Here is a 10,993-nt window from a genome sequence, read left to right as displayed (position 1 = left end):
CTCTCTCTCTCCCTCCCTACTTCTCTTTCTCTCTCTCTCTCTCTCCTTTCTTTCTTTCTTTCTTTCTTTCTTTCTTTCTTTCTTTCTTTCTTTCTTTCTCTCTCTCCTTTCTTTCTTTCTTTCTTTCTTTCTTTCTTTCTTTCTTTCTTTCTTTCTCTCTCTCTCTTTCTTTCTCTCTCTCTCTCTCTTTCTCCCTCTCTCCCTCCCTCCCTCCCTACTTCTTTCTTTCTCTCTTTTTTCCTCTCCTTTCTTTCTTTCTTTCTTTCTTTCTTTCTTTCTTTCTTTCTTTCTTTCTTTCTTTCTTTCTTTCTTTCTTTCTTTCTTTCTTTCATATTTCTACACCTCCTCTTCAGAGTCTTGCTTGAGATGGCTTACAATGAAATAAAAAAACCCTGCAGTATTAAAATGCCAGCCAGTCTGAGGAGCCGGTGTGACATAGATCAATAAGGTCATTTAATGTGCTTATGTACTGGTGGAGCCAGGAAATAAACCGGGAACTTTCACACACACCAAGCAGAATCTCAGCACTGAGCCAGAGCCCCCTGTTGACACTTCATCCTTATAGGGATGCCAGCCTCCAGGTGGGGGCTGGAGATCCCCTGGAATTGCAGTTCATCACCAGACGAAAGAGATCAATTCCCTCAGAGAAAATGGATGCTTTAGAAAATGGACTCTGTGGCCCTGTTCCTCGCTGACTTCTCTGTCCTCCACAGGCTTCAGCCAGCGTGGTGTAGTGGTTAAGAGCAGGTGCACTCTAATCCAGAGAACCGGGTTTGATTCCCCGCTCTGCCACTTGAGCCGTGGAGGCTTATCTGGGGAACCAGATCAGCTTGTACGCTCCAACACACGCCAGCTGGGTGACCTTGGGCTAGTCACAGTTCTTCGGAGCTCTCTCAGCCCCGCCTACCTCACAGGGTGCTTGTTGTGAGGGGAAAGGGAAAGGAGATTGTAAGCCCCTTTGAGTCTCCTTAACAGGAGAGAAAGGGGGGATATAAATCCAAACTCCACCCTCCTCCTCCTCCTCTTCTTAACTCCAGGAGTTTCCCAACCTGAAGTCGGCAACGCTATCCTCAATGGTGGGATCCAAAAATTTTAGTAACAGGTTCCCATGGTGGTGGGATTCAAACTGTGGCGCAGCGCCAATGGGCTGGGCGGGGCATTCCGGGGGCGTGGCCTGGCATTCCGGGGGTGGGGCATTCCTGGGCGGGGCTGTGGCAAGGACGCAGCCGCTGCGCCGGTCCTTGGGCAGGAAACGAATGCACGCAGGCGCAGGCTGCCATGCACGCCGGTGCACCTCCTGCTAGACTGCATCCAGTTCTGCGCGCTACTGCTGAGAGGAGGGGCGTAACTCAGGCAAAAATCACGTGGCAAAATCACCCATTAGTCACCCCCTCTCGGCACACACAACTAATTAGGAACCTACTCTCGGGAACCTGTGAGAACCTGCTGGATCCCACCTCTGCCTATCCTCCACCTCCCGTTGGTGGCTAGTGGGGACTGGGTAATGCCATGTTTTTGGGATCTGGATCAAGATGTGAAAGGAGCAGCAGTGGCGTAGGAGGTTAAGAGCTCGTGTATCTAGAAGGAGAAAAAGGAGGAGGAAGAAGAAGGAGGAGGAAGGAGGAGGAGGAAGGAGAAGAAGGTGCACTCTAATCTGGAGAACCGGGTTTGATTCCCGGGTTTGATTCCCAGCTCTGCTGCTTGAGCTGTGGAGGCTTATCTGGGGAATTCAGATTAGCCTGTGCACTCCCACACACGCCAGCTGGGTGACCTGGGGCTAGTCACAGCTTCTCGGAGCTCTCTCAGCCCCACCTACCTCACAGGGTGTTTGTTGTGAGGGGGGAAGGGCAAGGAGATTGTCAGCCCCTTTGAGTCTCCTGCAGGAGAGAAAGGGGGGATATAAATCCAAACTCCTCCTCCTCCTCCTCCTCTCCCTATGGATGAGACAGATCTCTCAGGCCCACAAAATACCGGGGCCTAGTATTCATTCATGTATTTGCTTCCTTCATAACCAGCCTTTCTAGCAGAGACGCCACCGACAGCGGCCACCTCCACCAAAGCCATCTTTCTCAGCCTTCTGAGGGTCAGGCCGTTCCAACCCAGGTGCCTTAAAATCAGGACCGCTTTGCCAAACTCCTTCCGAGGCAGAAGACAGTTGGCTGCAGCCACGGAGAAGCATCGAAACGTATCCCAAGCACGTCAGCATGTTTTGTTTTGTTGCTGTTCAACCCACAGCGATGGGGGAAGAAAACCCTGAAGAACCGAAAACGTCAGGTGACTGTCAAGCTAAATTTAACCGCTGTGTTCCGCTCAATGGAAAATATCCTAGCAAAGATGTTGCCATGGGATTCACAACAGATGCCGTGGGAGTGCAAAGGTTTTTATCTCTGAAGGAAGGGGTGGCGTTGGAGAGAGACGGGGGCAGTCCACCAGGAAGATCTCTTACACAAGCACGAGCTGAAGAGGAACCATTGCTTTTGTCTGGAAGAGAGAAGCACGTGTTTGTATTAGTGTTGCACTGGATTTGTTGTATTTAATATGGGTGTCCAGCGTATGTTATAGGCCAGTGATGGCGAACCTATGGCACGGGTGCCAGAGGTGGCACTCAGAGCCCTCTCTGTGGGCACACGCAAACAGAGTGCCCCCCCGCACACATCTAGGCTGGCCTGGGCCGCTGGGCTCGATTATTAGCATTAAAACCTAAGACCTAGTTTTGGGGAAGCAGTGTAGGTAACCCTGTTAAGCGCTGTTAAACCCCACTGATTTTCATGCAAAGAACTAAAGCGCGATCCTTTACCTGAGAGTAAGCTCGGTTGCTGGCAATGGGGCTTGCTTCTGAGTAAACCCTCCTAGGGTCGTGATTCACCCGTTTGGAGAGTTGCACGGTTGCTTCAAAGCAAAGCCAACAACTACCACCGAGCTTATTCCCGAGTAACACGTGCCTCAGAGCCAACCATTTTTTCTAAACTAAAACCTCAGTATTCAGGTTAAATGGCCGTGTCGGCACTTTGCGATAAATAAGTGGGTTTGGGGTTGCAGTTTGGGCTGCACTCGGTCTCGAAAAGGTTTGCCATCGCTGTTATAGGCCCCTTCCGCACATGCAGAATAATCCACTTTCATTCCACCTTCACAACTGTTTGCAAGTGGATTTTGCGATTCCGCACAGCGGCAAAGTGCATCGAAAGTGGAAGGAGGGAAGTATTTGTACACCCTGCAGAAAGTTATAGAAGTATTTTTAAATTTTATTTTGTTTTATCATTTGTTCCTCGACAATAATATCACAGGAGAGTGGACACTACAGAGGGAAATAGATGATTGAAAACTGGATGTCAGAACAGTTAACGATATTGTATAATGATGTTTCAGTCCTATACTGCATACCTTTCCTTTAGAAAAAGAGAGGAACCTATGTGTTATTGTATTTTCTTTTTATTATGTTTTTGTTACTTTTCCATATAATTTCTCCTCCATATTCAATATTACGTAAACCGTGTAATAAGGACTGTTTTATATATTGGTTGAAAATTAATAAAAATATATTTTTTTAAAAGAAAGTGGATTATTCTGCATGTGCAGAAGGAGCCCAAGAGGCACCTATATGAATCTCTAAATATTTAAACACCTGTCGGCTGTCAACCCTACAATGGCTAAGCTGCCTCTTTGTAGCTACTACCTCTTCCTCTGGACACCCCCCCACCCACCCACACACACACAGGTGGAGTGTGTTCCTTAACCAGTAGACACCAGCCATTGGCACAGAAAAGCATTTTTAGCTGAACAAAGTCCTACAGCAGTGATGGCGAACCTTTTCGAGACCGAGTGCCCAAACTGCAATCCAAAACCCACTTATTTATCGCAAAGTGCCAACACGGCAATTTAACCTGAATACTGAGGTTTTAGTTTAGAAAAAACGGTTGATTCCGAGGCGTGCATTACTCAGGAGCAAGCTTGGTGGTAGTCGGTGGCTTTGCTTTGAAGCAACCGTGCATCTCTTCCAACAGGTGAATCACAACCCTAGGAGGGTTTACTCAGAAGCAAGCCCCATTGCCAATAACTGAGCTTACTCCCAGGTAAAGGATCGCGCTTTAGTTTTTAGCATGAAAATCAGTGGGGTTTAACAGCGCTTAACAGGGTTACCTGCACTGCTTCCCCAAAACTTGGTCTTAGGTTTAATGCTAATAATCGAGCCCAGCGGCCCAGGCCAGCCTAGATGTGGGGGGGGGGGGCACTCTGTTTGCACGTGCCCACAGAGAGGGCTCTGAGTGCCACCTCTGGCACCCGTGCCATAGGTTCGCCAGCACTGTCCTATAGTCACTTGCGAGCCGTAAATGCGCTGCAAATAAGACCACGCTTTTTGTACCAGCTGCAAAGCAGTCAACAGAGGAATACATTTCATGAGAAGCGCGCTGTATGTTTGAACTGGGAACACTGTGTTGTGCTTAGTTCACCCAGCGCAGCAATGAAGATTTTGCAAAAACAAAACAGTGCCTGCTAGATTGAAGCAAAGATTGCTTTGGGGTTGCGTCAAACGAAAATCCAGTGGCCCCTTATCAAAAAAAATGGAGGGGGAGAGAAAGAAAGTCAGTCGCTACGTTCTGATAATATCATTCAGGGAAGCTACACAATTCACTCTTTTAAAATTGATTTTTCCACAGCTCAAGAGACAGGCCGCCTAAACTGCTGGGGAAAGAGACCTAGAGAAAATGCAGGGACCAGGTATTATCTGCAGCAGCAACTTCGCCGCAGGCCAGGGGGGTGTTATTTCCCTTTCTCCAGTGTGTACCTGTGTTGTAGCTTTTAAAACAGGGGGGGGGGGGGGGGCAGCTGTGGCCGGTTCCACCTTTGCTCAGCTTTGCCTGGTGTGTTGATGGCTCCCCCTGCTGGCCACAGACAAGAATCCGCTAGTGAATGAAATCTCAGATTACCTCCGGAGTGGATTGCTGGGATCAGGGGATTCACCTTTGGGGATTCTAATGAAGCTGAATAGAAGTAGAAGTAGAAGTAGAAGTAGAAGAAGAAGAAGAAGAAGAAGAGGAGGAGGAGGAGGAGGGGAAGGGGAGGGGGAGGGGGAGGGGGAGGGGGAGGAGGAGTTTGGATTTATATCCCCCCTTCTCTCCTGTAGGAGACTCAAAGGGGCTTACAATCTCCTTGCCCTTCCCCCCTCACAACAAACACCCTGTGAGATAGGTGGGGCAGAGAGAGCTCCGAGAAGCTGTGACTAGCCCAAGGTCACCCAGCTGGCGTGTGTGGGAGTGCACAGGCTAATCTGAATTCCCCAGATAAGCCTCCACAGCTCAGGCGGCAGAGCTGGGAATCAAACCCGGTTCCTCCAGATTAGATACACGAGCTCTTAACCTCCTACGCCGCTGCTGCTCCAATACCAGCAGCTAGGCTGCTGACAGGAGCCAGTCAAAGGAGGAATGATAATAGATAATTCGGGCATGCGGAAGGTCTCAAGTCAGAGGGAGAGCTGCCAAACTCCTCTTCTTCCTTTAAAATAATTTAAAGAAACACTCGGGATCAACAGGGATGCTTGGTTTTTAGGAACATGACAGTGAACAATGAGAGAAAGGTTTAAGGACAGGTTCAATTCGATAGCACATGAAAAGAACTGCAAATCTCTAGCTAAAGAAGAAGAAGAAGAGTTGGATTTATACACCCCTTCTCTCCTGTTAGAAGACTCAAGGGGGCTTACAATCTCCTTTCCCCCCACCACAACAAACCACCTTGTGAGGTGGGTGGGGCTGAGAGAGCTCCGAAGAACCGTGACTAGCCCAAGGTCACCCAGCTGGCATGTGTTGGAGTGCACAAGCTAATCTGGTTCCCCAGATAAGCCTCCACAGCTCAAGTGGCAGAGCGGGGAATCAAACCCGGTTCTCCAGATTACAGTGCACCTGCTCTTAACCACTACGCCACTGCTGATCAACCAAGGCATGTCTTAGGTCAGTGGTGGCGAACCTTTGGCACTCCGGATGTTATGGACTACAATTCCCATCAGCCCCCTGCCAGCATGGCCCCAGATGTTATGGACTACAATTCCCATCAGCCCCTGCCGGCATGGCCCCCGATGTTATGGACTACAATTCCCATCAGCCCCTGCCGGCATGGCCCCAGATGTTATGGACTACAATTCCCATCAGCCCCTGCCGGCATGGCCCCAGATGTTATGGACTACAATTCCCATCAGCCCCTGCCGGCATGGCCCCAGATGTTATGGACTACAATTCCCATCAGCCCCTGCCGGCATGGCCCCAGATGTTATGGACTACAATTCCCATCAGCCCCTGCCGGCATGGCCCCAGATGTTATGGACTACAATTCCCTACAATTCCCATCAATTGGCCATGCTAGCAGGGGCTGATGGGAATTGTAGTCCATAACATCTGGAGTGCCAAAGGTTCACCTCCACGGTCTTAGGTCTTGCTTCTGTGTTTTGATCGGTCAGGTTTCGTTCGGCCCAAAGCTGAAACAGCAGCAGCCAGGAGAAAGAAATCCAGGAAGCAGGTGTGATTTCAACAGCTCGGGGTTGCGACACACACTAGCTGTTCTGGGCTTTTCACTCCACGGGAAGGGTGGGGTAGAAATCGGCTCCTATTGTTCTGCATGGCTGATACTTGGTTCATTCTCCCCCCCCCCCCCAGCCATGGTCCCCTACAGAGCACAAACCTGGCCGCCAGCCAGGCTCGAAGGGCCGGCCACCAGGAGCTGCCAGCCCCGGCTGCCAAAGGAAGGAATGTTTCCCAGCTCGGCTCAAGTTCCGGATAGAAAACGTTGCCAACTTCCTTTTCTCCTCTCAGAATCCCATTAACTTGTGGTCCAAGGCCACCAAGAGGGGAGTTAAATGTGTTTTGCAAAAAATCCCCCTCACCCCAATTTTTTGTTTTGTTTTGATACCCGAGATAGAAAAGAAGAAGAGTTGGATTTATATCCCCCCTTTCTCTCCTACAAGAGACTCAAAGGGGCTTACAATCTCCTTGCCCTTGCCCTTCCCCTTTCACAACAAACAACCGGTGAGGTAGGTGGGGCTGAGAGAGCACCAAAGAACTGTGACTAGCCCAAGGTCACCCAGCTGGCGTGTGTGGGAGTGCACAAGCTAATCTAGTCGATAGCACATAAAAAGAACTGCAGACCTCTAGCTAAAGAAGAAGAAGAGTTGGATTTATACCCCCCCTTCTCTCCTGTTCGAAGACTCAAGAGGGCTTACAATCTCCTTTCCCCCCACCACAACAAACACCCTGTGAGGTGGGTGGGGCTGAGAGAGCACCAAAGAACTGTGACTAGCCCAAGGTCACCCAGCTGGCGTGTGTGGGGAGTGCACAAGCTAATATAGTTCCCCAGATAAGCCTCCACAGCTCAAGTGGCAGAGTGGGGAATCAAACCCGGTTCTCCAGATTAGAGTGCACCTGCTCTTAACCGCTACGCCACGCTGGCCTCTGTCCAGCAATTTCCTTCCCTCCCGAAAAGCCCCGCAGCCCTTGCTTTGATCTAAACTTCGACTGAACTAATTGCTACAAGAAAGCCGGTGTGTGACCCATGTCAATCTGCGAGCCGGAAAGCTTATCACATCAGTGAGCAACGCTCCCCTTACTGAAAGCTCTGAGTCACTGATGTGCCTCTTTCCCGCCACCCGAAGTGCCAATAATGAATCACCCATTCCTCGTTTTCTGATAGGGGCGAGATTCCACCACAACCGTCACAATTGTGGAAACAGGATGCGGACCTTTCCTTCACCTGAACGTCGCGCGCACAATCGCTACACAACAGCAAACACAGAAGGGATCCTGTTGTGATGACAGGATGCAATAGGGACCGGCACACCTTCTGCTCTTGGCAGGGTGTGTGTCAAGAGACGGGGCCCTCTTAGCGGTCTCTTATCAGTTCAAACAATGGGCTGAGAAAGAACCACGGTAGCTTCTCTGAAAACTTCGGTCAAGCTGTTTGTAGCTTCAAGGAGTGAGATAACGGAGACGGGAGCCCGTTTCAAGGACAGAGATGCCTAGAGAGAGTTTGACTACACGTTCCACCTTGGTAGCCCATGGACCCTGGAATATTGTGTACAGTTCTGGGCACCACAATTCAAGAAGGATATTGACAAGCTGGAACGGGTCCAGAGGAGGGCGACTAGAATGGTCAAAGGTCTGGAATCCATGCCCTATAAGGAGAGACTTAGGGAGCCGGGGATGTTTAGTTAGGTGAAGAGAAGGTTAAGGGGGGACATGATAGCCCTGTTTAGAAGGAGAAGGAGAAGGAGAAGGAGAAGGAGAAGGAGAAGGAGAAGGAGAAGGAGGAGGAGGAGAAGGAGAAGGAGAAGGAGAAGGAGAAGGAGAAGGAGAAGGAGAAGGAGAAGAAGAAGAAGAAGAAGAAGAAGAAGAAGAAGAAGAAGAAGAAGAAGAAGAAGAAGAAGAAGAAGAAGAAGAAGAAGAAGAAGAAGAAGAAGAAGAAGAAGAAGAAGAAGAAGAAGAAGAAGAAGAAGAAGAAGAAGAAGAAATAAATCCATTCCATGTTAGGTCTTCCTTTTGCCCGACTGCCTTTAACTTCTGGCATTTTTCAATCTTTCCCAGTGAGTCTAGTCTTCCATGATGTGACCAAGAAGAAGAAGAAGAAGAAGAAGAAGAAGAAGAAGAAGAAGAAGAAGAAGAAGAAGAAGAAGAAGAAGAAGAAGAAGAAGAAGAGGAGGAGGAGGAGGAGGAGGAGGAGGAGGAGGAAGAGGAAGAAGAAGAAGAAGAAGAGAAGGAGGAGGAGGAGGAGGAGGAGGGGAAGGGGGAGGAGAAGGAGGAGGAGGAGGAGGAGTTTGGATTTATATCCCCCTTTCTCTCCTGTAGGAGACTCAAAGGGGCTTACAATCTCCTTGCTCTTCCCCCGTCCTCACAACAAACACCCTGTGAGGTAGGTGGGGCTGAGAGAGCTCCCAGAAGCTGTGACTAGCCCAAGGTCACCCAGCTGGCGTGTGTGGGAGTGGACAGGCTAATCTGAATCCCCCAGAGAACCCTCCACAGCTCAGGCAGCAGAGCGGGGAATCAAACCTGGTTCCTCCAGATTAGATGCACGAGCTCTTAACCTCCTATGCCACTGCCGCTCGTGTATCCTTTAGATATATGAAGGGATGTCATGTTGGTGAGGGGGAGCAAGCTTGTCTTCTGCTGCTCCAGAGACTAGGACCAGGTTCAAGGTGGGTTCAAGGTGAAGGAAAAGAAATTCCACCTAAGCATCAGGAAGAACTTCCTGACAGCAAGGGTTGCTCAACAGTGGAATTCACTACCTCAGAATGTGGTGGAGTCTCCTTCTTTGGAGGTTTTTAAAGAGAGGCTGGAGGGCCATCTGTCAGGAGTGCTTTGATTGTGTGTTCCTGCATGGCAGGGGGTTGGACTGGATGGACCTTGGGGGTCTCTTCCAACTCTATGATTCTATGATCCCAGACCAGGAGGGCTAGAGGCTGGGGTCTCTGGCTGGTGGGGGAGTTATGGGGGCTGGTGGTCGTGTACCCTGAGGTGTGAGTCTCTGAAGACCTCTGGCACCCTGAACCTGGGCATGGCCAAACACCATGCTCAGTCCCACAATGGAAGGACATAAATCCATTCCATGTTAGGTCTTCCTTTTGCCTGACTGCCTTTAACTTCTGGCATTTTTCAATCTTTCCCAGTGAGTCTAGTCTTCTCATGATGTGACCAAGAAGAAGAAGAAGAAGAAGAAGAAGAAGAAGAAGGAGGAGGAGGAGGAGGAGGAGGAGGAGGAGGAAGAAGAAGAAGAGGAGGAGGAGGAGGAGGAGGAGTTTGGATTTATATCCCCCCTTTCTCTCCTGCAGGAGACTCAAAGGGGCTGACAATCTCCTTGCCCTTCCCCCGTCCTCACAACAAACACCCTGTGAGGTAGGTGGGGCTGAGAGAGCTCCGAGAAGCTGTGACTAGCCCAAGGTCACCCAGCTGGCATGTGTGCGAGTGTACAGGCTAATCTGAATTCCCCAGATAAGCCTCTACAGCTCAGGCGGCAGAGCTGGGAATCAAACCTGGTTCCTCCAGATTAGATACATGAGCTCTTAACCTCCTACGCCACAGTCCAACCCCAAAAGCCTCAGTCTGATCATGGAGCAGAAGCTATTAAAGTAACGTTTCTGTTCCAAGTGACAGAAAATCCTAATGAACAAAAACAGCATAAAAGAAGATATTAAGAGGAAACTCCGTTTCCTGCCGCTGAGCCGATCAGAGCTTTACACCAACAGCATGTCTTTAGTTGACTCTAATGTACACTTTGGCTAGGCATCAAGCCCTTATCTCAGCTACAATGAGCCAAACACTGTTTAAACATAGGACTTACTCCAGGAAGTAAAGCAAAGACAGACATGGGAACAGAAGTCCGGAGCCAGAGAGAACTGGATAGCGCAGCGCCTTGCGAACAGGGCAAACGGCCAACCGCCACTCAAAGCATTTCTAAATCAGTCTCCTATTTTCAAAGCAATTAATTTCAAAGAATGCTGGACACACAGTGGAATACCCGGAACGATAGTGGTTAAGAGCAGGTGCACTCTAATCTGGAGAACCGGGTTTGATTCCCCGCTCTGCCACTTGAGCTGTGGAGGCCTATCTGGTGAACTAGATTAGCTTTCGCACTCCAACACATGCCAATTGGGTGACCTTGGGCTAGTCACAGTTCTTCGGGGCTGTAAATGTAACCTTTTCATTTTCTGAAAAGGAGACCTGGGATGCTCAGGAAGCCAAACACGGTGTAGTGGTTAAGAGCAGGTGGGTTCTAATCTGGAGAACCGGGTTTGATTCCCCCATTCCTCCACCTGAGTGGCGGAGGCTTACCTGGTGACCCAGATGTGTTTCCGCACTCCTACATTCCTGCTGGGTGACCTTGGGCTAGACACAGTTGTATCCGAACTCTCTCAGCCGCACCTACCTCACAAGGTGTCTGTTGTGGGGAGAGGGAAGGGAAAGGAGTTTGTAAGCTGCTTTGAGTCTCCTTACAGGAGAGAAAGGTGGGGTATAAATCCAAA

Source organism: Sphaerodactylus townsendi, linkage group LG17 (genome assembly GCF_021028975.2).
Source record: "Sphaerodactylus townsendi isolate TG3544 linkage group LG17, MPM_Stown_v2.3, whole genome shotgun sequence".
In the NCBI taxonomy this organism is placed as follows: domain Eukaryota; kingdom Metazoa; phylum Chordata; class Lepidosauria; order Squamata; family Sphaerodactylidae; genus Sphaerodactylus; species Sphaerodactylus townsendi.
The sequence above is the reverse complement of the archived record's forward strand: the minus strand, read 5'-3'. Positions refer to the sequence as shown.